Source organism: Theobroma cacao, chromosome 9 (assembly GCF_053813885.1).
Source record: "Theobroma cacao isolate CCN51 chromosome 9, ASM5381388v1, whole genome shotgun sequence".
NCBI lineage: Eukaryota > Viridiplantae > Streptophyta > Magnoliopsida > Malvales > Malvaceae > Theobroma > Theobroma cacao.
In genome coordinates this window covers 36780589-36808527 of record NC_142647.1, presented here as the reverse complement: position 1 = coordinate 36808527, position 27939 = coordinate 36780589, and the positions used below count along the sequence as shown (strand labels likewise).

Genomic DNA, 27939 nt, shown 5'->3' with positions numbered 1-27939 from the left:
GGAGACTGTTTGTTTGTGTTGTAAATTTATGGTTTGAATTGAATGGCTTATGGTGATATTGGCATGAATGGCTAAATTGGAAATTATGTTGAAATTGTATGAACTGTTTGTTTTGCCTTGACAGGTTGGGTAGTATTATATTAGCCATGTTATGCTGCCGAAATGTTATTGATTTGGTGGGTTATGTATTTAGCTTACTGCAGTGGGCGAGTTTTTGTGGACCAGCCTATTAGAGAGGCACGGTAAACCCCATTATATTTACCTTAATACGAGAGGCGCGGAGGGTATCTCCTAAGGTAAAGCTTTAGAGTTCACTACACGTTAAACCACCACTTGTGGGTGAACTCAGCCAACGCCAAGGAACGACTATGCTTTTAAACGTAAAAATGTGTTTTATGAGTATATGAACTTTTCTTTAACAGCCTTGAAGGACTCGGTTAGATGCCTCGGCCAAGGTATCCCCGAGAATAAGTTTTGGCACGAGCCAAATTTTTAAGAAATTCATAAACCATGTTGATTATTTGAGTGAAATGAATTTATTTTGTTAAGTTGAAATGCGTTTGAAACGTTATGGATCATAGTACGATGAACTATTTTAAGTTGTCTCCATTTACTCGGCTTTAGATATTTTAGATGATGTTTATTTACTCATTGGGTTTATAAAAACTCACCCTTCATTTCCATCCATTTCAGGCTCAGGTTAGTTTGTAGATAACTGATTTCGTCGAGGGCTACAGTTGGATTTGCATCCTCAAAACTGTAGGTTCGCAGCCTTCGTTACTTTTGGTCATTCGAGGGGGGCCCACACGTCATTGTAAATTAAATTACATACTCTGGTTATCTATGTTACTGTATATAAGAATATATTTTGCTTTTACGCTACAAAAATTATTTACGGATATATCTATAAATATTGTTTCATAAGAAAATAAAATATTTTATTTAATATTTTTATTTTATTCTAATAGCTGTCATTTCACTTTAAATGAATGTTTTAGACATCTAAACTTATTTTTGGTTATGAAATATGTATCTTTTACTCATATACTACATTTTTAGATGGTTTCGAAATTTTTAGGGAAAAATTACCAAAATACCCTTGTGTGATGAAAATTATTTTTTTGTTGTTTTGGTTTGGAAATAGCTTATAATCTTTTAAAATATGATATTAGCAGCTGTTGCTTGCAGGGGAGGTGAGAAAACTGATATTAAAGCCTTACGGGGTTTTGGTTGGCATTTCAAGTAATGAATGTCTATTGGGACATCGTGGCGGTTATCACGGGCTCGAGGAGAGTACCGGGTCGTGACATTACATTTGTTACTATTTTGGTTAATGGGTCACCAACAAATACTGTTAAACTAAGAAGAAGATTAAGGTAAGCTGTATCTATCTCCATTTTTATTTAATATGGCAGCAGAGGTGTTTAGTTGTCTTATGCATACAGCTAAAGAGAAAAAACTATGTTGTGGTATTCCTATTGGAAAACAAGATATGTCTTTGACTTATCTTTAGTTTGCTAATGATAACTTGTTATTTTGTAAGCTTGACTTGGAAAGCTCACTCAATATGAAAAGAGTGTTGAGATGTTTTCAGATGTTCTCTGGATTGAAGACAAATTTTCATAAAAGTTGTTTATTTGGTGTTAGAGTCGATCATTGTAGTTTAAGAAGAGGGTCAGAAATAATTCATTGCAATGTAGGATTGTTACCTTCTACATGCTTAGGTTTTCCTTTGCGTGCAAATAAGAGTTATATGAAAATATGGAGGCCTGTAGTGGAATGGTTTGAAAGCAAGTTAGAAAATTGGAAGTTTAAGTTATTATCAATGGGTGGTCGTGTCACTTTGATTAAATCTATGTTGAATAGTCTTCCAATTTTCTACATGTCTCTTTTTTAAATGCTTAAAGATATTCAGATGGAGTTGGAAAAAAATCAAAAAAGGTTTCTTTGGTCGAGTAATAAATCTGGTTTTGGAATTCATCATGTTAGATGCGACAAAGTTTGTGGTTATAAAGAGTCAGGTGTGTTGGGGTTGATTGATTTAGAGATTAAAATAGAGCATTGTTATCAAAATGGTTATGGAGGTTTGGAAACGACTGTAAAGCCCGACCTTCTAAAATACTATTCATGACATACGTGTGATGATAGCATGATTGCATGCTAGGAGAGTCTCAAAAAATTTACAAAAGTCGGTATTGTACCTAGAGGTACAACAAAGTTTATTTAATCCTCGAACTAGATCAAATAGGAATTTTAAGGTGAGATTAAGAGTTTCACACTTCATGGATGACGTAAAATGGTAATTTGGAGTTTGAGGATCAATTTGGAGTCAAATTGAAATTTTCACTAACTAGGGGCAAAATGGTCATTTGCCACCTGAGGACAAAATGAGAATTTTAGAAAAGAATTTTTTTGCCCCATTTGACTTATTGGAGTATAATTTGACTTATTGGAGTATGATTTGAGGTTTAGAAGTGAAAAATTTTAATTTCGGTATAATTTGGACTATAGGGGTAAAATGGTAATGTTGCCACCTCAGGGGCAAAATTGTAATTTTCCACCACCAGGATATTTTTTCCAGCACATGGTGTTCCTTTGTCTTCATCTTTGACCCTTGACTAAACATGTGGTGGAGATAAAATTTTTAAATTTTTAAAATTTTAAAAATGGACCAATTAGAAAATGCCATGTGTCAAGCTTAGGATATTTTATTATTTAACTTAAAAATCAGCATAAATCAGCCATTTACTCTCCAAATATTCGGCCAAGCAAGGAAGAGAGAGAAAGAGAGGAAGAACAAACCCTAGGTGAGGAATTTCAAGAGAAAAAGTGTGGAAAATCAAGGAAAACAAGTGAAAAAGGTAGGATTTTTCAACTTAAGCTTGAAATCTATTTTCTTTAAGCATTTCTCTTCATTTTCCATGCTTAAATTGCATGTTTTTATGATTAATTGTTGGCTGATCAAAATGGGTTAGGAGAGAGAAAGTTGTTGGATTTATTTGATTTTAATTTATGTTAGTGTTTTTAGTTAGTTTAGCATATTTAGAAACAAAACAACAAGAAAAGAATTTATTTTCTCCCACAACCATTAACGGCTGAATTTACTATGTATTGAGTGAGGATGAGTTTGATTTTTATTCTAGTAGAATTGGTTAAGAAATGATGAATTATGAGCCTAGAAAAATAATGAGAATTTTCGGAGCAAAAATACGAATTTTTACCCACTAGGGGTATTTTCGTAATTTACTATCGAGACTGATAATTTGCACCACATTGAGAGACATTAAGTTTATTTGGGTGCAATTGAGGTATAGAAACTGAAAAGAATTAAATTGGAGTTTAAACGGACACGTTAGGAATTTAATCGGGTGATAAGACGAATTAGGCCAATACTGAGTTTAGATAGTTACCAGTGCATTTTTGCATTCCATATCATGCATTGGTAGTCGAAATTAGTTTAATTTTGATTTAGTACCAACTTGGTGAAATTCTCGATTTTGTACTGTGTCAAGGTGGTGAGTCCTCCGATAAAGGCAAGGAAATTGCATCCGAGGACCAGTATACAGAGTGCTTCGAAAGTCTACATTCTAGACATTGTGAGTAAACTTACTGTCATTTTAATTATCTAGGGTGGTTTTTAGATGCTTTCATGAATTCTATGGAAAAAGGAATTTAAAAAGATAAATTTTCATGTTTTATGAATAAATGAGTTTCAATGAAATTAATTTATAAATTGTTTTGAAATTAATAATGATTTTGAAAAATAGAGTACACGGAGATTGTTTATTGTGACATTTTGATTGTTTAAATTGACTGGCTTATGATAAATCGAGCATGATTGGCTAGTTGGCAATTGTATTGAAATGCGAATTGTTTGGTTGCCTTGAAAAACTGCGAATTACAAAATTGTCATATAATGTTATTGAGTTTTATTATATGGTGGATTATATATTAATTAATCACTACAATAGGGGGTTTATGTGGATTAGCCTTTTAGAGGGGCACGGTAAACCCCATTATATTCTTACCTTGAACGGAGAGGCGCGTAGGGTATCTCCTGGGGTAAAGTTTAGGGTTCACTTCACGCTAAACCACCACGTGAGGGGGAACTCAGCCAACGCCAAGGAACGGCTATGTTTTCAAAACAAAAACATGATTTATGTGAAATGTGAATTTTAATAGCCTTGGCAGTCTCGGTAGGATGCCTCGGCCAAGGTGTCCTCGAGAATGGATTTATGGCACAACCCTAGATTTTTATGAGATTCATAAGCCTCTTTACGTATTTTGAACGAGATGTGTTCTAATTGTATAACCCAGTTTATGATGATTTACTTTATTGTCTTCATGTACTCAACTCTAGATGTTTATGATAATGTCTGTTTACTCATTGAGATTTTATAATCTCACCACCCTCCTTTCCACCCATTTCAGGTTCAGTATAGGCTGTAGATAGCTGATCTCATCGAGGACTATAGTGGGATCTGCATTTTCCAAACCGTAGGTTCACAGTCCTCTTTACTTTTGTTTATTCGGGGGCACTCTTGTTATTGTAAATTAAATTAAATATTTTGGCTTACTGTATTTAAGTATGTATAAATTTATTTAGTTTTTACGCTATAAAAATTATTCACGTATAACTCTATAAATATTGTTTTATAAGAAAATAGAATATTTTACTTAATATTTCTTTTATTTTCTTATTATATTCAAATAACCATAATTTCGTTTTAAATGAAGATTTTAGACTTTTAAACTCATTTTGAATATGAATTATGTGTTTTGTACTTGTATATTATGTTTTAGCCAATTTCAAAATTTTTAAGAAAAATGATCAAAATACCCCTATGAGACGAAAAATTAATATTTTATTTGTTTAAAGTTGGAAACAGCTTAAAATCTTTTAGAACACGATATTTGACAATGGTTGCTCACAAGGGAACAGAGAAATTGATAGTAAAGCCTTGCGGGATTTCGGGTTGACATTCTGGGTAATAAGTGTCTACCGGGACACCACGGCGGTTGTCACGGGCTCGAGGGGAGTACCGGGTCGTGACAGTGACTATTTATAGAGACAATTTGTGACTACAAAGAATAACTACGATCCATGTGCCCTTCCTCTTAACTTAGATGTTTCTTGTAAATGCTTTACTATCTAGAAAAATATAATTTCTCCTCTTATGCCTTAAAATAAATTCCTTTTGCAAGTTTCATCTGACATGGGTTTTAAGGTTGGAAATGGAAAATTAGTGTTGTTTTGGTAGGATAGAAGGCTAAATGGAATGCTACTGCAAGATGAGTTTCCTAGAATTTTTACTTTTTTGGTCAATAAGGTTGGTTCTCTATCTGATTTTGGCATTTGGAATAATCAGGACTAGCTTTGGAGAATAAAGTTAAGACGCTAGTTATTTGGTTGGGAGTATCAACAATGGACGGCTTTGTGGTCTCTTTTACGAAATGTCTCTTTGAGTAAAAAGTTGGATGATGAGGTTGTATGGAAAGTTACATCCAGTGGTAAATATTCTGCTAAATTGTTTTGTCAAATGAAATACCCCATACTTTGATATGGTGATAAATAAAGTTGATTGAATGCAAATTGAGGTCAATTAAAATGTTTAAAAGTGATAAAAGACAAAAGGAGTAGTTTAGGATAAAATATTTTGCAAGTGAGAAAATAACAATAAAATAATAATAATTTTATCGGAGGAGAATTTGTGAGATAAAAGGCGATTCGAAAGTCAAGTGAGGCATAATAAGGTATTTCACGTATCAAGGAGACAAGATAAAATTTTTTTTTTAAATATTAATATTTAGCCGGATGTTGAAATCAGTCATGAAGAAAGATCATATGGTTGATTCAAGTGGGGGAGAAGATGACAAGCCCGACTCTATAAAAATATTTATCATGACATACATGTGATGGATAGCATGTTTGCATGCTAAAAGAGTCCCGAAAAAAATTTACAAAAGTCGGTATTGTACTTAGAGGTACAATAAAATTGATTTAAGCCTCGAACTAGATCAAATAGAAAATTTACAATGAAATTAAGAATTTTAAAGTCCCAGAATGATTTAATATGGTGATTCGGAGTTCGAGGATCAATTTGTAGTCAAATTGGAATTTTCGCTATCTAGGGGCAAAATGGTCATTTACCACCTGGGGACAAAATGAGAATTTTTAAAAAAGATTTTTGGCCCCATTTGACTTATTGGAGTAAGATTTGAAGTTTAGAAGTGAAAAATTTTAATTTCGGTATAATTTGGAGTAAAATGGTAAAATGGTAATTTTGCCACGCAAAATCAAAAATTTAATTTTTGAAAGGATTTTGATCAAATTTAATTATTTGGAGTGTGAAATGAGTATGAGGAGTGAAAATTATGCATTATGGCAAATTTTCAATTTTTGAGGCAAAAATGTAATTTTTGAAAAGTACGGGGGTAAAAGTGTAATTTTGAAAAATTTGCTCCACCAAAACTTTTGAAAAATCTGAAAATTTCACTTAAGACTTGGATAAGTCAAAGGGAATGCATGGTGGAAAAAGTAGGACAAGTGGATGGCTAGAAAAAAAATGAATTAATAAAATATTCAAAATATGAATAAAATAATATTATTTCATTAAACAATAAAAAGGCATAAAAAAATCAGCCCACCCATTCTTCTTCTTCAACATTCGGCCAAGCAAGAAACAAGAGAGAGAAAGGAGAAAATAAAACCCTAGCCAAGAAATTTAAAGGGAAAATAGGTGGAAATTCAAAAATCAAGTGAAAAAAGGTAACATTTCTTAAATTTGTCTTGTGCTTTATCTTTCCCATGCATTTCCCATCATTTTCCATGGTTGAATCATGTGATTTGAGGATGATTTCAATTCTGGTCATATGGGTTTAGAGAGAGAAAGTTGTTAGATAAATTTGATTTTGAGCTATGTTAGTGTTTAGTGTTAGTGTAGCATGTTTATGAGTAAAACAACAAGAAAAATATTTATCTTCTCCATGAATTTCCCTAGGCCGAATCTAGCCAATGGTATGTGAGGGTGAGGTTGACTTTATTTTAAGAGAATTGGGCGAAAAAATGATGAATTATGAGGTTGGAAATTAAATGGGAATTTTCGGTGCAATAAATTGAAATTTTTACCCACTAGGGGTAAAAGCGTAATTTATAGTCCGAGCTGATAAATTGGATCAAATTCATAGTCATTGAGGTATTGTGGATATAATTGGATAATTGAAATTGAAATGGATGGAATTGGAGTCGAATTGGGGATTTTAGGACTTTACACCGTGTATAGGCGAGTTAGGTCGGACACCGCAATTAAGCGATTGTTTAAACATTTCAAATCCTATCTAGTGCATACGCATGGATAAGAGCCTGAAATAATTTATGATAAATTGACACAATTTATTGAATTTTGTGTCATAGATTATGGATAGGTGGTGAGTCAATTGTTTCGGGTAAGAGACTGCACCCGAGGGCAGAAGATAGGAGTATTTCTACTCCTAATACTGTGAGTAAACTTATTATCGTCTTAATTATCTAGAGTAGTTTTATACAAGTGTGTGATTTTATGAAAAATGGGTTTAAATGGTAAATTGCTATGTTTTAAGAAAAATTGTAATTTTATAAAATGATTTTATAAATTTTCTAGAAAATCGAATATTGATTTTGAAATAGAGTAGTTGGAGACTGCTAGTTTGTGTTGTAAATTTATGGTTTTGAATTGAATGGCTTATGACAATAAATGAGCATGAATGGCTAAATTGATTCCGGTGTTAGAATTATTTATACTGTGTATTTAGCCTTGAGAGGCTAGGTTGCGATAAATTGCCATGTCATGCTAGAATGAATTTTATTGATTGGTGGATTATATATTAATTATTTACTGCAGAGGAGGTTCCGTGGACCAGCCTATTAGAGGGGCACGGTAAACTCCATTATATTATTACCTCGAACGGAGAGGCGCGTAGGGTATCTCCTGGGGTAAAGCTTAGGGTTCACTTCACGCCAAACCACCACGTGAAGGGGAACTCAGCCAACGCCAAAGAACGGCTGTATTTTCTCAAACTAAAAATATATTTTAAGTGTATACGAAATTTAAACAGCCTTGGCGGACTCGGTTGGATGCCCTGCGCAAGGTATCACCGAGTATGAGTTTTGGCACGAGCCAAAGTTTTAAGAAATTCATAAGCCAAGTTGATTACTCGATTTATATGGATTGATTTTATTTAGTTGAAATGAACTGAAAGGTAATAAAATTACAGTATGATGACTTATTTTAATTGTCTCAATTTACTCAGCTTTAGATACTTTAGATGGTATCTGTTTACTCACTGGGATTATAAAATCTCACCCCTTCTTCCTATACATTTTTCAGGCTCAGGACAGTTTGTAGATAGTCGAATAAGACGAGAACTAAGCTCGGAACTGCATTATAGAAAGTAAGAGTTCACAGTCTTACATCCTCTTGGTCAATTGGAGCCCACGTGTCATTGCAGATCAAAACTTATATTTTGGTTATCTGTATTTCTATTCATACAATTTTTACTTTACTTTCATGTGCGAAAATTTATTTACGAATATTTCTATAAAAATTTATTTTATGAGAAAATAGAATATTTTATTTATTATTTTTGAATAGTACTAGTTATCAACAATTTGCTTTCAAATGAACGTTTTAGATACTTAATTGTTTTTAAATCATTAAATATATATTTTCTGCTTACCTACTACATTTTTAGCAAGTTTTAAGATTTTTGATGAAAAATTACGAAAATACCCCTGTGAGCCAAAAAATAATATTTTATTGTTCTTATTTAAAAATGACTTATGATTTTTTTGAAATGCGAGATTTAATAACTGTTGCTCACCGGGGAGATGCGAAAGTTGATGCTAAGCCTTGCAAGGTTTCAATCGACATTCGGGGTGAAGAATGTCTGTCGAGGCCTCGCGACGGTTGTCACGGGCCCGATGGGGAGTTCCGGGTCGGGACAATTTTATTGGTATCAGAGCATGGTTTAAAAATCAGATATTTTGATTTTAAAGCATTAGATTTTAAAGCCTTTGGTTTTAAAGTTGTTTTAAGGAATCTACATTGACATTGCGTGGCCCCAAGTCCAATTAAGTTAAGATAAGTTAAGTTAGGTTAGATTGAATAGTATGTATGCATCTTCATATAGAAATCTACCTACTTTTGAGATGCATAAATAATAAAACAATTACTATTTGATTGCATATAGATTTTGAGGTACACTGGTGACATACACACCATGTTTAGAAGAGGTGGTAGTCTCGATACCTCTCATAGTGATAGCGAGGGATCTCTAGATTCTACGGCTAGAAGCAAATGGCACCCTGATACAGATGATTCGGAAGGTGGTCCATCCCGAATTCCTGATAATAGAATTCCTAAGAACTTATCAGAATGGGTTCATAATAAGGGAGCTTCGAGAGTAGCGAGAATTTTGAAAGTGAGAGTAGCTCCGATACATCAAAAATTGAACAAGATTTCCTTTCGGAACAACCTAGAGAGCACCCTAGATAATGGACGAGGGAAGAAATTGCAAGGGGATATATTCGTTCTAGGAAGAGTGTGACAGTAGTCCGACACTTTCCACCAAGCTGTGGGAGAAATGTAAGGGGACAACCAGAAAAGGATAAGGAGAAAGTAACAGTGGCAAGTAAACCCCTTAGAAAAGTGTCAGGTGTACGACATTTTCCTCCTGGTTGTGGAAGAAATGCTGCACCGGTGAGTGATGAAGAATATAGGAGAACACAACAAGCCTGGATTGAGGAGTAAAAAAAAAAAAATCTCAGGAGGAGGAAAACCCGAAAGAGGATCTTTAGGAGGACTCGGAGTAGAATCTTTCGATAAGATCAGATTAAGATGATGATCCCAAGGACATGTAATATTTTCATAGGATTTTAGACTACCTTAACTCTAAGTAGATGTTGTGTAAAAGAGATAATAATGATATGTACAAAGAAGTAAAAATAGTTTGGCTTTTAAAGTATAGGACTATAATGTATTATAAAATGGCTATTTAAGTAACTAAAGGTATATGGGAATCTTTAGTATGATAGAGATAAATTGGTAATATAATTATTGAGGAAGGTTATAGAAGGAAGCAATAAGGTTATAAATGACATTCGGAATGGATAATGTGATTACGTTAATGATTGTAATTTAAGCATGAAAGGGATTATTCAGTGATGTTATGACATTATGAGGTAATAGTTGGGCACAAATATAACCAAATGAAGTTAAATTATGGAATATGGGGAATATAAAATTTTGATTCAATAAGGATTGCGAGAATAAAGTGAGGAGGAAGCTGGGCTATTTTCGTAGTTAATTATACCGAAAGTCAATAAGATTATTGGAGTATAAGACAAAGAAGATAATTGGATAGGGATGACAATAAATTTGAGGAAAGTTGTAGATAGTAAACAACTTATGTGTGGAGTGGTATATGTATCATGAATTTATTACATTGTATGGAAAGGATGTTATGAGGTGGAATTTTATGAACGTTGATAAAAGTCAAAAGATGACATTAGATGAAAGTATTAATCTGGCTTAGTGTGTATGACAAGAAAATAGAAGGTACCTATACTTATGGAACTCATGATATATATCTAGAAGGGAAACCACTGGTTGAGAATGATTGATGTGGTGACTTTGAATGCAGACAAATAGCTTTGATGGGAAAATTTCTAATAGCTACAGTACTTCAGCATTGACTGTTCAACATTATACTACTCCGAATACCTCACGCCTATGATACATGAGTAAGATGGGAGTGACACGATAATGAGCTTACAAATTGAATTTTGGTTGTTGGTCATTGTGTTTTGTTATCTGGGAGTCTTAAATATTTTGGAGAATGTTTACCCAAATGAATTGAAAAACTTCTTTATTGCCTTGTATATAGGCATATAATTAAAAGAAAAAAATTTGAAAGATTCTTGAGATGACTATATTGAGATGAGATACCAAGTAATGAAAGTGTGAAGGAAGAATTACGAGACTGGTATAGAAAATCAGTTTATATAGAATATCATTATGAGAATTTGTAATATCGTTTTGATACAGTAAAATGACAAGGGTTAGTAACAACATGGGGCTAATTGTGTGGCAGCCTAGAAACCTATGAAGACGAGTTAGGGATTGAATGGATGAGTACGTATTTATATATCTTTAAGATTAAGTGTTTTAGGAATACATAAACATCTTTGAGAAGAGATTATAATCATACACAGCAAGTATGAAACATAAAATTTTTTAAAACTTGCTGAGAAGCCTAACGGCTAAATCACAAGTTAAGGGATCATATGCTGTGAGACATAAGTTTAAGATAGATATTCCCAAGGAAAAACTCAAGAGAAGTTTTACTTTAGATCTTGTTAAAGCAAGCACTAAGTTATGTGTTTATAAAAAGGACGCTGTATGCTGAGAGTGATATTAGTATTAATATTGAAAAATACTTGAGGAGAATCTAGTTTTAAGTTTTACAATTTCAAGTACAATTTATAAATTGGTTAAGGAAGAATGATGTTATGTTCATATGAAGGAGTGGAACAAAGGATAATAGAAGTTGACCCTGAAAATGAAGTCAGATAATGAAACTTTCCTAATATATTATGGAAATTGGAATTCGAAAATGCTTAAGGCATACATGATTCAAATGGGTTCGAGTCTTAAGTGACAAATCAATATCGTAATGCAAGAAAGATACAAGGTAGTATAGAGGCATGAAAGATGATTAAGGACAAAAGGATGACTCTTAGGAATTGTGGTATTGCATGAGATGCAATGATCAAGTTGAGATAAATCTTTGAGGCATCAATAGGATTATAAAGCATACACGCATAATGGATTATAATTCAATGGAGATGACATTGTGATGAATGATATATAGTATAAGGAAACTCAAACATATGGTTGGAAATGATATGAATGATATGAAGTTATACACAAGTATAATAAGAAGGTTGACATGCACTATAAGAGTTATTATATTGAAGCTAGGATTGGGATACGGATGAATAAAGGGGGAATGTAGTCCAAGGCATGTGAACACATGGATTCCTATATATAAAGAGAGATGTTGACATTTGAAAATGCATGTATCTATGTATATATGAAATTGATAATTTTACTAACTGAAGTAAAGAATGGTTCTCAGTAATTAGGAGATTTTGAAATAGTGTCCAGAGAGGTCAGTGAGCTAAAGTGTTAACGGACATGCAATGAACGATTAAAGTTATGAGTGACTTTAAAGGTAAACCTTGGATTGTTTAAGTTCTTAATGGAACTCTATTAAAGGAAGTGTATAGACCAGTATAAGATGGATGAATCAAGGTTGAGAAATTTGGTACGGAGCGAATTAATAAAATGATGATTAGGTATACATAAGTAAGTATGATATGTGATCGAAATCAGTATAATTGAGGTGAAGTTATGGTTCAAATTTAATAATGGTGATAAAGGCATGCTTAATGTCTCGATATAAGAGATCATGGTTATGAAAAGTATTACTGATCCAGTTCCAAAAGATGATTTGAACTGAAGGTGAACGAGGTGAATAAATTGAATGTCCCTATATAAGAAACAAGGAGTAGGATCATAGAAGGAGATTGATAACGCAACATCGATGGGAATTCGAGGATGAATTCTATTTAAGTGGGGGAGACTGAAATACCCCATACTTTGATATGGTGATAAATAAAGTTGATTGAATGCAAATTGAGGTCAATTAAAATGTTTAAAAGTGATAAAAGACAAAATGAGTAGTTTAGGATAAAATATTTTGCAAGTGAGAAAATAACAATAAAATAATAATAATTTTATCGGAGGAGAATTTGTGAGATAAAAGGCGATTCGGAAGTCAAGTGAGGCATAATAAGGTATTTCACGTATAAAGGAGACAAGATAAATTTTTTTTTTTTAAATATTAATATTTAGTCGGATGTCGAAATCAGTCATGAAGAAGGATCATATGGTTGATCCAAGTGGGGGAGAAGATGACAAGCCCGACTCTATAAAAATATTTATCATGACATACATGTGATGGATAGCATGTTTGCATGCTAAAAGAGTCCCGAAAAAAAATTTACAAAAGTCGGTATTGTACTTAGAGGTACAATAAAATTGATTTAAGCCTCGAACTAGATCAAATAGAAAATTTACAATGAAATTAAGAATTTTAAAGTCCCAGAATGGTTTAATATGGTGATTCGGAGTTCGAGGATAAATTTGGAGTCAAATTGGAATTTTCGCTATCTAGGGGCAAAATGGTCATTTACCACTTGGGGACAAAATGAGAATTTTTAGAAAATATTTTTGGCACCATTTGACTTATTGGAGTAAGATTTGAAGTTTAGAAGTGAAAAATTTTAATTTCGGTATAATTTGGAGTAAAAGGGTAAAATGGTAATTTTACCACGCAGAATCAAAAATTTAATTTTTGAAAGGATTTTGATCAAATATTTGGAGTGTGAAATGAGTATGAGGAGTGAAAATTATGCATTATGGCAAATTTTCAATTTTTGAGGCAAAAATATAATTTTTGAAAAGTTCGGGGGCAAAAGTGTAATTTTGAAAAATTTGCTCCACCAAAACTTTTGAAAAATTTTGAAATTTCACTTAAGACTTGGATAAGTCAAAGGGAATGCATGGTGGAAAAAGTAGGACAAGTGGATGGCTAGAACAAAAAAATGAATTAATAAAATATTCAAAATATGAATAAAATAATATTATTTCATTAAACAATAAAAAGGCATAAAAAAATCAGCCCACCCATTCTTCTTCTTCAACATTCAGCCAAGCAAGAAACAAGAGAGAGAAAGGAGAAAATAAAACCCTAGCCAAGAAATTTAAAGGGAAAATAGGTGGAAATTCAAAAATCAAGTGAAAAAATGTAACATTTCTTAAATTTGTCTTGTGCTTTACCTTTCCCATGCATTTCCCATCATTTTCCATGGCTGAATCATGTGATTTGAGGATGATTTCAATTCTGGTCATATGGGTTTAGAGAGAGAAAGTTGTTAGATAAATTTGATTTTGAGTTATGTTAGTGTTTAGTGTTAGTGTAGCATGTTTATGAGTAAAACAACAAGAAAATATTTATCTTCTCCATGAATTTCCCTAGGCCGAATCTAGCCAATGGTATGTGAGGATGAGGTTGACTTTATTTTAAGAGAATTGGGTGGAAAAATGATGAATTATGAGGTTGGAAATTAAATGGGAATTTTCGGTACAATAAATTGAAATTTTTACCCACTAGGGGTAAAAGCGTAATTTATAGTCCAAACTGATAAATTGGACCAAATTCACAGTCATTGAGGTATTATGGATATAATTGGATAATTGAAATTGAAATGGATGGAATTGGAGTCGAATTGGGGATTTTAGGACTTTACACCGTGTATAACCGAGTTAGATCGGACACCGCAATTAAGCGATTGTTTAAACATTTCAAATCCTATCTAGTGCATACGCATGGATAAGAGCCTGAAATAATTTATGATAAATTGACACAATTTATTGAATTTTGTGTCATAGATTATGGATAGGTGGTGAGTCAATTGTTTCGGGTAAGAAACTGCACCCGAGGGCGGAAGATAGGAGTATTTCTACTCCTAATACTGTGAGTAAACTTATTATCGTCTTAATTATGTAAAGTAGTTTTATACAACTATGTGATTTTATGAAAAATGGGTTTAAATGGTAAATTGCTATGTTTTAAGAGAAATTGTAATTTTATAAAATGATTTTATAAATTTTCTAGAAAATCGAATATTGGTTTTGAAAATAAAGTAATTGGAGATTGCTAGTTTGTGTTGCAAATTTATGGTTTTGAATTGAATGGCTTATGACAATAAATGAGCATGAATGGCTAAATTGATTTCGGTGTTAGAATTATTTATACTGTGTATTCAGCCTTGAGAGACTAGGTTGCGATAAATTACCATGTCATGCTAGAATGAATTTTATTGATTGGTAGATTATATATTAATTATTTACTGCAGAGGGGGTTCCGTGGACCAGCCTATTAGAGGGACATGGTAAACTCCATTATATTATTACCTCGAACGGAGAGGCGCGTAGGGTATCTCCTGGGGTAAAGCTTAGGGTTCACTTCACGCCAAACCACCACGTGAAGGGGAACTCAGCCAACGCCAAGGAACGGCTGTATTTTCTCAAACTAAAAATATATTTTAAGTGTATACGAAATTTTAACAGCCTTGGCGGACTCGGTTGGATGCCCTGCGCAAGGTATCACCGAGTATGAGTTTTGGCACGAGCCAAAGTTTTAAGAAATTCATAAGCCAAGTTGATTACTCGATTTATATGGATTGATTTTATTTGGTTGAAATGAACTGAAAGGTAATGAAATTACAGTATGATGACTTATTTTAATTGTCTCAATTTACTCAGCTTTAGATACTTTAGATGGTATATGTTTACTCACTGGGATTATAAAATCTCACCCCTTCTTCCTATACATTTTTCAGGCTCAGGACAGTTTGTAGATAGTCGAATAAGATGAGAACTAAGCTCGGAACTGCATTATAGAAAGTAAGAGTTCACAGTCTTACATCCTCTTGGTCAATTAGAGCCCACGTGACATTGCAGATCAAAACTTATATTTTGGTTATCTGTATTTCTATTCATACAAATTTTACTTTACTTTCATGTGCGAAAAATTATTTACGAATATTTCTATAAAAATTTATTTTATGAGAAAATAGAATATTTTATTTATTATTTTTGAATAGTACTAGTTGTCAACAATTTGCTTTCAAATGAACGTTTTAGATACTTAACTGTTTTTAAATCATTAAATATATATTTTCTGCTTACCTATTACACTTTTAGCAAGTTTTGAGATTTTTGACAAAAAATTACGAAAATACCCCTGTGAGCCAGAAAATAATATTTTATTGTTCTTATTTAAAAATGACTTATGATTTTTTTGAAATGCGAGATTTAATAACTGTTGCTCACCGGGGAGATGCGAAAGTTGATGTTAAGCCTTGCGAGGTTTCAATCGACATTCGGTGTGAAGAATGTCTGTCGAGGCCTCGCGGCGGTTGTCACCGGCCCGATGGGGAGTTCTGGGTCGTGACATCAAATGTCCTTACCCTTTCAATAAAACAATTGTAATGTATGGAAGAAGATGTGGATGAGCTCTGCACTGTATAAAGTGAAGGTCTTTGTTTGGCAATTATTGTGGTAGAAAGTAGTTGTGAAAGACACATTATGTCACGACCCAAATCCCAGCCATGACCGGCGCAAGGGCTCAATGGACATAGCCCACAAGCCCAAGCAAGCCTAGTAATATGACCTGTTCATCGTTCCATCAAAGTTGCTAAATCACATTTCATAACTTCGAATTAAAATAATACTAAACATTGCCAACTCGTAGTGGCATTGCCAATCAAAGATACATGTATTATCTAAACATACGTCTTAATAATTTACATTGGGTCTGTTTATACACAACAAAAAAGAGTACTCGACTTCCAGCAGAAAGACTTGAAGAAATGTACAACTACTGAATGTCGAGACATCTACCAAGGGTCGAATATACGAAGACACCTCAACCTAGTTACCAACTGCCTCTTGATCTGAAAATATGAAGTTGAAAATGGTGAGTATAAACCCAGTGAGTGAACAAGGAAGGGAACAAGCAATATAATAAGGAAAAGTTTGAAATCATAATGCACTTATTTGAAAACGATGCACTTTAGCTTAAGTCCTTATTAAAACCCTTAATTGAACCCTTGGTTGATAAATCATGTGATAATAAAGAATTCATATTCAACATGAAATTGGATAAGTGGAAAATATGGCAAAACCCAGCCAAGTGATAAGCGGCACAGAAAGTTTCATTCTCGCTGTAGCGAGAAACAGAGCAACAAGAAAGACTTCCTTTCATCTCAAATAAAACCATTTCACTACAATGCAAATCAATTTAGAACACTAAAAAAAATGCTCAAGGTTTAGCAAGCAGGATTCCACATACATTATAGTCACACTTGTGCAAACATATATGTATATATATATATATATCCATCACCATGCACACTCTCCCATCGTCATCAGCTCATGTGCACTCCCAACTAGCACATGGCTGGGTCAGCATCGGCTTATGCGCACTCCTACTCGCACATAGTTGGGTCATCATCGACGTATGCATACTTCTACTCGCACATAGCCGGGTCCACATCAACGTACGAAAGAAACACCCAATGCATATTATACATATCATCATATTGTGATAACACATAAACCATTTATATAGCACATTTTCACAAGATAAAAACACTTCACCAAAGGCTTGTTCTCAAGGTACATTTTTAAAGAAAAGCTGGATAAAATCTTTCAAATGTTTGTACAATTACCTTCACATTCCCAAAACAAATTTTGAAATGCAAGTCCACTCACCTGTCTTTGTTTATTCTTAAAGTAGCTCCAAATTCCACTAATGCCCTGAATGGTAATATGGGGTTTCGGTGGAACCTATCACACATTAGCATCATAATTAACTCAATCACATAACCATAATTCTAAAAGCTATCTCCTAAATCATGTTCAACTAGTTATTCCTAACTAGCTTCCAACTACCATCAAGTGGCTAATTATTTGCACTATTATAATCACACCAAAATGAATAAACTACCTCAACTGCAAAACACTCATAAATCTAACTATTAATCATTCTCAACAACTAAAATATCAACTCAATTTAAATTCTCACCTTGCTAGATTTGCAATTGAATATCTCCTCAAGAATTCCCAAACTATTATAGAAGGTCTTTCTTTCTCTCTCTAAAACCCTAGTTAGTGAGAGAAAGTATTGATCTAAGATATTTCAAACGTTTTAAGGTGAAACAGTGAAAGAGCATAAGAGGTTCTATAAAAAAATGCACAAAAGCATGAAAATGAAGGCTAACATGAGAGGGTTATGGAAGCTTGAAGAGTGCTCCCACGGAAAGTGAAGAAATGTGGGATGGGAGGAAGAAGAAGAAGAAGAAGATGAAGTGCTGGAAATTTGAGGAAGGTGCTGGAGAATGAAGATATTTATAGTTAAAACTTATCCAATTGTTCATGAAATTACAATAAATGCCTTTAGCAATGCCACTTGTCTTCCTCTTGCTCTTGTGCAATCTTTTACTCTTTTAACACTAGGACAAGGTCCAAAATCCTCTGAAAGAGGTCCCTTAAGTAGCCTCCAAAAGTCATAGCTTCAAAAACTCCAAAATGTTGTTATTTGTGGAATTTATGGTGAAGGTCGCGGCTCTCAATTTCCAGTGCCGCGGCGCTCAAACATTCTGTCAATTTCTGTTCTTCTGGTGCAGTTCTTTCACTTCAACAAAGATTTTGAACATCTTTCCTCTAGAACTGGGAAAAGTGTAAACATCAAAGTTGTAGCCCTACCTCTTCGCTTTCTAATGGTTTGAAAATCATGTCATTTGGACTTCTGTAGTGGGAGATATATTTGAAAAACAAAAACATATGCAAACAGGGCTACTGTTCATTATGCACCTTTCTTCACCAATTAAAATTATTTTTGATCCTACTCCTATAACGACATAAAATAATTATAAGTAATGTAAAACTAGCATCATTAGCTCAAATTAAACCTTTAAACATAAGTTTCAGCTCGAGTTACGCATCTATGAAGGTCGAGGTTTCACACATTAGGTAGAAAAGGTATTATTGGAGAAGACATGATGCATTGTGTGTTATGCAATGGTAATTGGGAAACTGTTTGTCATCTGTTTTTCTCATGCAAGGAACCTTGAAAATTTTGGAATATGTGGTGTAGGAAATGGGGACATTCTCCACTAATCCACAAAGTTTTCTCATGGAATGGTGTTCACTAGTTTTTGAAGGTGATAGAGGGAATGTGTGGTTGTTGGCATTTTATGTTATTACTTAGTCTATTTGGAAATTTTGCAATGATCTAATTTTCAATGGTAAAATACGGGATGCCAACCAACTATTTGATCTTATTAAATTGAGAGTAGCTATATGGACTAAAGCTAGATGGCCACACATTAAGTACTCAATTAAGACCTTAATTAGAAGTCTTGAGAACCTTTTAAAAGATCGAATGTGTGATTTAAAGAGATTGACAATTTCACGGGTGACCTTACGAAAGGTTGGTTGAAATTTAATGTGGATGGTGTTTCATCTAGTAACTCAAGGCAAACGGGTATTGAGGGGTTACTTTGTAAAATCAGACACTATAAATACATGTCATGACATACATGCATTGAGTAGCATGTTATTACGCTAGAAAAGCACCTAAGAATAAACGAAACCTGATATTGTACCTAACGGTACACTTAAATTGATTTAACCTCGAACTAGTTCAAATAGGAATTGTAGGATGAAATTTAATATTTTATAGTCCAGGAATTACTAAAAATAATTGTTCGGAGTTCGAGGGTTCATTTGGGGTAAAATTAAAAATTTTGATATTCAAGGAAAAAATCGTCATTTTGCCACCTAAGATAATAATTTGATCATGGAGTGAAATTTTTTATCAAGATTAACTATTTGGAGTATAATTTAATGATAGGAAGTGAAAAAGTTTAATTCTGGTGATTTTTGGAGTGTAGGGGCAAAATTGTAATTTTACCACCCACGGATAAAATTTGAGATTTTGAGAGAATTTAGATCAAATTTGACAAATTGGAGAATGGTATGAGTATAAGGGATGAAAAATATGTCTATGGGCAATTTTTCAGTTTTTTGGGCAAAAATGTAATTTTTCACTTTTACAGGGGCAAAAGTGTAAATTTCAAAAATTACTCCACCGAGACTTTGGATGAGTCTGAGAATTTTATCTAAGCTATGAATATATGAGACAAGTGTATGGTAAAAATTTGGAAACAAATGGATGAAATTTTAAAAATGGGCCAATGGGAAAGTGACACGTGGCATTTTTTTAATGAAATAATATTATTTTAATGAAAAGTCAGCCATTTAAACCCAAATTTTGAGTGCTGGCTGGCCATAAGGAAGAACAAGAGAGGAAATAGAGAGGAAAGGAAGAAAAAAAGAAAAACCAAAGAGAAACAAGAAAATTCAAAGGGAAATTCACGGTTTTCGACCGTTTACGCGTCTAACGGTAAGATTTTTCGATTTTAGCTTGCTTTCTACCTTTCCTATGCCTTTATTTCCATTTAGAATGCTTGAGGAGAGAGATCAAAAAGTGATATCAAGGTCTGGACGAAATTCTAGGGGAGAGAAATTGAAATTTTTAGGTTTTGATTTTTAGTTAAATTGATAGTTTTAGTTAGTTAAATGTGTTTAGAAATTAAATTGGGCAAGAAATCATTAAATTTTCACAATACCCACTCTTGGCTGGATGCTCAATGCTGTACAATGATGATGAATTGATTTTATTCTAAGAGAAATGAAGAGAAAATGATGAAAAACGATTAAACGTGATAGAAAAACAAAGTAGAAAATTAACCGAGTTAATGTCCCATTTTTGGTCGAATTTTCCAAGGAAGGGAGTGAGCTGATTTTGTTGTTTTTAGAAGGTTATTGGCTGATATTTAATGGTTAGAAATGTTGGAGAGAGAATGGGATCATTTAGAGCTAAAATGGAGCGCGTTAGCAATTTATCGGGCAAAGTGCCAAAAATAGGTTAATACCGCGTTTAAGCCGTTTTAGGCTATTGCATTTCATACCATGCATTAGTATAGGATTTAAGTTAATTATATAGTGATTTAGCATCAATGTGATGAATTGTGTAAATTTTTGTAATGTGTCTAGGAGGAGAGCCTTCCGGAAAAGGCAAAGAAGTCGTACCCGACGAGTAGTGATCGGGGCGCTTAGAAAGCTTTTAGTTTGTACAAACGGTGAGTAAACTTATTATTATTGTAAATTATCTAGAGTTTATTTTAAATACCCTTTATGTATTTTATGAAATGAGAGCGAGATTAAAACGGGATTTTTGATGTTTTAGGAATAAATGTGACAAATAAAAATATATTGTATTGATTATGAAATTGAGTAATTGGAGGCTACAAATTGACTTGAAAAATATATATTTTCCTAAGAATGGCTTATGAGAAATGAGTATATGTGGCTATATTTTGTGAATGCATTGGAAAATTTATGTAAGTTGTTTTACTATGCAGGCTGGATAAATAAATAAAAGCCACGTTATACTGTCGAAATTTTATTAAAATTGGTGGGTTAGTCACTGCAGTGACGGGTTTTCGTGGACTACCTATTAGAGGGGCACGGTAAACCCAGTTATATAGTTACTCCGGTTGTAGAGGCGAGGAGGGTAACTCCCAGGGTAGTATTAGAGCTCACTTCACGTCGAACCCCCACGTGAATGTGTAACTTGGCCAACGCCAAGGGACGACTGGTTTTAAAAATAAAAATGTGTTTCACGTGTGAATATTTTAACACCCTTGGCGGACTCGGTTAGATGCCTCGGCCAAGGTATCTCCGAGGATTAGTTTTGGCTTGAGCCTTGTTTTAATAAAAGACATAAGCCTTAACAACTATTTTGGTAAATTACAAATATTTTATGGTTTAAGAAATAAATTGAAAACATTATGAAATGGGTTGAAATTTGTTGTTTAAACTTGCCTCCATTTTACTCGCCTTTAGATATTTATGATAATGTCTGTTTACTCATTGGGATTGCAAAATCTCACCCAACTCCTTTCCACCCATTTCAGGTTCAGTATAGACTGTAGATAGCTGATCTCATCGAGGACTACCATTGGATCTGCATTTTCCAAATCGTAGGTTCACAGTCCTCTTTACTTTTGTTTATTCGGGGGCCCTCTTGTTATTGTAAATTAAATTAAATATTTTGACTTACTGTATTTCAGTATGTATAAATTTATTTAGCTTTTACGCTATAAAAATTATTCACGTATAACTCTATAAATATTGTTTTATAAGAAAATAGAATATTTTCCTTAATATTTCTTTTATTTTCTTATTATATTCAAATAACCGTAATTTCATTTTAAATGAAGATTTTAGACTTTTAAACTCATTTTGAATATGAATTATGTGTTTTGTACTTGTATATTACGTTTTAGCCAGTTTCGAAATTTTTGAGAAAAAAAATGACCAAAATACCCCTGTGTGGCGAAAATTTTATTTTAATTGTTTTTGATCTAAAATAGTATATATTCTCTAAAAACTCGATATTTAACAATGATTGCTCACAGGAAAGGAAAGAAACTAATATGTAAGCCTTGTGGGGTTTCGGTTGGCATTCCGGATAATGAGTGTCAATCGGAACGTCACGGCGATTGTCATGGGCCTGAGGGAGGTTCCGGGTCGTGACATACTTCGAGATGGTTCTGGTATATTTATAACTAAATTCTCATAATCTATTGGAGTTGAAGATTCAAACTTGATATAATTGTTATCAATTAAGGAAGCGTTTGTGATTTATACTCAATACATGGCTCATTATGCTTACAAGCTGTGGGTAGAGAGCAATTCAGCAAATGTGGTCTTGTGGTCTAACAATTATAAGGAAGCACCTTGGAAATATAGGCAGGTGATTATTAGTGTTGAATAGTTGTAAGAAAAAAATCAAAAATTGGAAGATTTCTCATGTGTGGCATTAAGCTAATGAAGATGTTGATGGCCTTGCAAAAGGTGGAATTTTAAGGAAAGATGACTTTATACAATATTCCTTAATGAATAAAGGTCATGTGCATATTAAAAGCGGGCGGATGATATGAGAATGCGGTGTTTAGGGTCCGGTTCAAATGAGGATATTATGTTAAGAATTTGTGATGAGTTAGGACTTTATTCCTGAAGAGTTTAAATTCAAACTTGATTGAGTCCTTATGGGACATTTTCAAGTTAGAATTTAATTTAATCCAAAAGTCTTGGTATGAGTTAGAATTTAAATTAATCCAAGAGTCTTGGTATGAGTTGTTGTTAATCTGATTGAAGTGTATTATCTTCTTAAAATTAAGCTACTTAAAAGACTGTGGTGATGATGGAATTGGGAGGTGATTAATGTGCCTTATGCTAATAGTTTAGATAAGGTGTATTATGCTTCGATACAGATTAGACAGATGTTGAAAACAGTGGATAGGATTTGGAGAAGTGTGATATTTAATGTAGAAATGTTGGATTCCAGACAGCAATAGTGGTTGGGCTAGACATTTATGTGCCAAGGTCATATGGATGTAGTTAATTTTTTGAGATATAGCCAAGATTAAGGCTTGGATAGATTCATTATATCCAACCAGGACATTTAGTGTTCGTTTGGCTTGGTTGATTTTAAGCTTATCTACTGCTTAAAAGCAGAATCTAGGCCAAACAAGATTTCGCGAGAAGCTCTTAAAAAAAAGTAGCTTTTTTTTTAAAAAAAAATCTACAAAAAAATAGCTTAAAAAAAACTCCAATTAGGAGCTTTTCCTTCTCTTTTTTTAAAAAAACACACTTGCTTATTAGGAGAGTTATTTTTTTCTAAAAAGATCCTCTTTCAAAAGATACCCCCTCCTTCTCTCCCTATCGATCTCTCTCTTCCATCTCCATTTCTACAAATCATCATTTTAAGGTTTTTTTTTGTTCTTACAAAAATAAAGAAAAAAAAAGATCCAAAATTCAAAACTACATTCAGGTATTATTTTTTCTTTTTCTTTCTATTTTGTTTTTCATTTTATTTTTTATTATTTTTTTTACTTTGAAAACTCTCTTTATCAGTTGATATTTCTCAATTTATTGTTAGATATGACAATTATGTGATGTTTATTTATTCTTAACTTCTTTATGGTATATATAATATTTGTTGATTATGATTGAAATAATTAATCAAATAGGTCAATGGTTGTTAAGATAAATTATTTGAAAATTGAGATGATATTTGTTCATGGAGGTGAACTTTGTTGGTAAAGACGCCAATGCCTAAACGTGATTTTCTTGACATAGTTGGATCGATTGTTACTACCACCTTAAAATTCTCGTTTTCCTTTCTGGGTTCTCCTTTTATTGTTACGGTCAAAGGTTCTAGTAGTCAACTCATCGCTTTCTTTCATCTCTCATTTTTTTATTTAATTCAATTTTTTTCTCTTGATTTAATTTATTTATTATTATTCAATAAAAAATTATTTTGAGAGAGTCATTAAAAATATATATAATATATAAAAAATTTTAAAAATTCCCCTTTAAGTAACACAATTATTTAGTTTAGAATCTCCCATGGTCTGACAACATTACAGCGAAACTTGATCTACAACAAACTTAAAATTTCACACAATTAAATTAAATGCAATAAAAATAAGTAAAAAACAAGAACCATAATTGACAATTGAGCATGATATATACCTTTTACACAAAAATAACATCCAATATGAGGAACTGAGCTTCACTCAATGATGAGTCAGCCATTGAGCAATAAATGGAACATACACCTCCATTGAGCCCAAAACATGTCTAACAACTTTCTTTTTTGCACATAATACATTATAACTATAAATTAATTCAATAACAAAATTTTTTACAGGTCCATTTTATTATTTGTAGAAAGATCTCAACAAAATATTTAGAGAACTGCATCAAAATATATCAAAAGAAATCTTTTTCTTTTGTTTTCAATTGGCACTTTGTTAAAAAGTTGTGGGGACTTTCAGAATTTCTTAATCTCATCTAAGCAAGGCTTTCGGAACCTATAGACAAATAGACAAAAAAGACATGTTGAATGTACAAACCTCACGGCAACAACTCTTAAAATTCTAGTTGGTGGAAGATTCTTTTACTAAAACTGCTTCATATATACTTTACATACTAGATTATCGTTTAACACAAAAACTTAGTCAAACCATCTTTGTACGCAAAACTTTGCTATAATTCACTAGCATATAGGCTTAAACAAAAAAGGTATTAAGTGCGGAAAACCCTTAAGGAGAAAGACAATGCATGAAAAGCTCAGCGTATAAATAAATTCAATCAAGCATCAGTCATGAAAAGTCCAAAAAACCTCCCAAGGAACTGTTTATAGTAAACAAATGCAATCAAACCATTAGAATCTTAACCCCATACAACCTAATGAAATGAAAGAATTCAAATAAATAGATAAATAAATAAAAAAATTAAAGTTTTTGAAAAACTAATCAAGAACTCACTTGTTGCCCTCTTCTTTTAACACTACTATCTCTATCTTTACTAGAAGCAACCTCATTAACATAAGAAAACTTCTTATTTACACTTTTAGATTCTCTAGCTGGCGCCATGAGGAGCTTTCGCAACTACCTGAAATGTACTCAAAATCCAAACATCAAATCAGTGTAGGGGAACTGATCGGTATCTATGTTGTGTACAAATAGCTAAAGATAAAATTGGGACCTTATATGAATGAAGAAAAAATAAATATAACCATCTTACTTAGTAGTCTGGTTTTTTTGGTGAATGATTCAAGTTAAATTTTGTTTGAGATTGCATCATAAATTTGGGTGCTTTCTTGTTTGAGTGGTGACATAAGATTTATTGTTTCATATGTCATGTTGCAGTTTAAGGCTAGCCAAGAAATGTCTTCACCTAATTTTGAAATTTCAGATAAACCAAAACATAACGCAAAGTGGGATATGGTCACTACTAAAATCTTACTTCAAGCTTGTATAGACGGGATTCGTTAGTGTGGAAAATTAGGAATTTCATTTAGAACTAAAAGATGAGAAGTTTTAGTACAAGAATTTAATACTCATGCTAATAAAAACTATACCCGAAAGCAATTAAAAACTAGACTGGATAGTCTAAGGAATGAATGGACTTTATGGAAACAATTGAAAGGTAAAGAAACAGGTTTAGGTTGGAACCATGAGACGAGAACCATCTAAGTTGATGCCACATGGTGGGAAGCCAAAATAAAAGTAAGTATTTTAAATTTTATATGTTTCAATTACTGTAAATTATTTTACATATGCACATGATTTGAAAGTTTCTTTCTCTTTGATGTTTATGTAGGCCAATCCAAAATATACCAAATTTTAGTATCAAGGGTTGGAACATGTTGATGAATTGGAATTTATATATGGGGATATAGTAGGCACCAATCAAAATGCATGGACACCAGCAATGGGTGTACTAATTGAAGATACTGTTGGATCTATAAATTTAACTCTGCTACAAGACAATGTTGAATTTAATACTGGAGAAATCAATTATGATGAAGATGACGACCATATGGTAAACATCAAAATCAAGAGGAAAAGAATGGTGCTAAAAGAAATGGGGAAAGAAGTGGTAAAGGGTAAGGCAAAAACTGAGACTACAGCAAGCTTGCAAAGAACATTAGAACGATTGTGTGGGGCAACAGAAGTCATAATGCAGCTAAAAGTGTTGAAATTTCAGTGCCATCACAAGCCACAAGACAATATAGTATTTTAGAGTGTGTTCGAGTAATGAAATCTCTACAAAATGAAGGGAGATTAAGTGCAAATGAACTTAATTTCGCATTACAATTGATTGAAAAGGAAGAAAATTGACTCATTTTTATTTCTTTGCCAGATTTAAGTGATAAGCTAAATTAGATTCAATATGAGCATAATCTATTAAAAAATTGTGGTGAGAGTAGTTGATTAGTTTAGGATTTAATATGTTTATTTTAGGTTGATGTTGAACTTTAAACTACTTTCTCTTTGTATTTATGGTGCTTATTATGTGAAATTGAATTGGTATTTGAAAGAATTCGCCATTATCCATGTTATATTTATTTGAATTGTTATTTGTACTATTTGATTTGTTTCAAATAATATTTATTTTTTTAATTGATATTTTTGGGTTTCTACTTATGTATTTTGATATTGTCAAACAAATGTCTTCTAATGAAGTCAAAGCATCAGTAAAAGTTATAAAAAGAAGAAAATGTACAAAGTTTTATCAAAACATGTATGGAGGAGTTGTTACATGAAATACTTAATGAAACAAGGAAACAGATTCCATTATTCTGATGCATGGAATTGGGTGCGTGAAACTTTACAAACTCCAGGTGAAAGTTATAGAATGTTTAGGATGGAATCACACCTTGTATTGCAACTTACAAATCTATTGATAAATAAGGGATGGTTACATCTAGCTAAAGACATGACAGCATTAGAGGCGGTTGCTATGTTTCTTTGGACTTGTGCCCACAGCGAAACAAATCGTAATGTCCAAAATAAATTTGAAAAATTGGGAAAGACTATAAGTAAGAAGTTTGGTGAAGTGTTAGATAGTTTATGTCTACTGGCCAATGAAATTGTCAAGGCTCTATATTTTCAATTTGCAGAAGTTCCATCCAAAATTTAAAAAAAATCATAGATATTGGCCTTATTTTCAAGGGTGCATTGATGCTGTAGATGGATCATATGTTCTTGCTATTCTTCTTACAAATGATTAATTTCGTTTTATTGATTGAAAGGGATATCCAACACACAATGTCATGTTATTGTGTAATTTTGACATGCTCTCCCCTTTTGTGGTTGTTGGTTGGTCTGGCACTGCACATGACACTTGTATCTTTTCAACTGTGCTTGAAGAAATGAAAAGCATGTTCCCTCACCCTCCAAAAGGTACAACTTATAATTTTTATGATATAATGTTTGCCATCTTATATATTTATCTCTTGAATTTTTGTAATAAAATAATATTGAAGCCTTTAACATTTTTCTTAGGTAAATATTATGTAGTGGATGTTGGTTATCTTAATGTGAACGGGTATCTAGCATTTTATAAAGGTGAAAGATATCACATTCCTTATTTTAGAGGTTGCAGTCAGCCAGAAGGTGTAAAAAAAATATTTAACCATGCATATTCTTCGTCAAGCAATGTCATTGAACGAACAATTGGAGTTTGGAAGAATAAGTAGCATATTTTATATGATATGAAGCCATTTTAGTTGATAAAATAAGAAAAGATTATTGTTGCCATAACAGCACTTCATAACTAT

General features: G+C 32.7%; 1 long non-coding RNA gene across 1 annotated transcript; it reads left to right on the top strand.

The window, feature by feature from the left end:
• Window positions 1-3522: 3522 nt before the first annotated feature.
• LOC148760917 (uncharacterized) lies at window positions 3523-21759 on the top strand. The gene is made up of 3 exons (XR_016028296.1): window positions 3523-3596; window positions 20793-20878; window positions 21716-21759. It is a non-coding gene; the product is annotated as an uncharacterized LOC148760917 (long non-coding RNA).
• The last annotated feature ends 6180 nt before the right edge of the window (window positions 21760-27939 follow it).